Consider the following 346-nt stretch of genomic DNA (forward strand, 5'->3'; position numbering starts at 1 on the left):
TGGGACTAATATCACATAATACTTCTTTCACACATTGTCATGTACTGAATTTGATCCATGCTTGATCCAGATGAAAGGTTGCTGGTAACTGGAGTTTCTCCACCAATCTTTGGCTCACAGCATTGTTTTCGCTTTCGTAATCGAATGCAACTAAACATGGATGGCCTACGGTTAAACACTATGTATAATAAATTCCTTTCCTATTCCAAATCTAGATAGCCAGGCTCTGAATACCAAATGATGTGAATCCACAGGGTTCGATTTCGTTTGACTGATCTATCATTGTTGGAATGCTAACAAGCAAGAAATTTGAGAAATTATTTAAAACGATAAAATGGAAACATAA

The sequence above is a fragment of the Vigna unguiculata genome, chromosome 9 (assembly GCF_004118075.2).
Source record: "Vigna unguiculata cultivar IT97K-499-35 chromosome 9, ASM411807v1, whole genome shotgun sequence".
Lineage (NCBI taxonomy): Eukaryota > Viridiplantae > Streptophyta > Magnoliopsida > Fabales > Fabaceae > Vigna > Vigna unguiculata.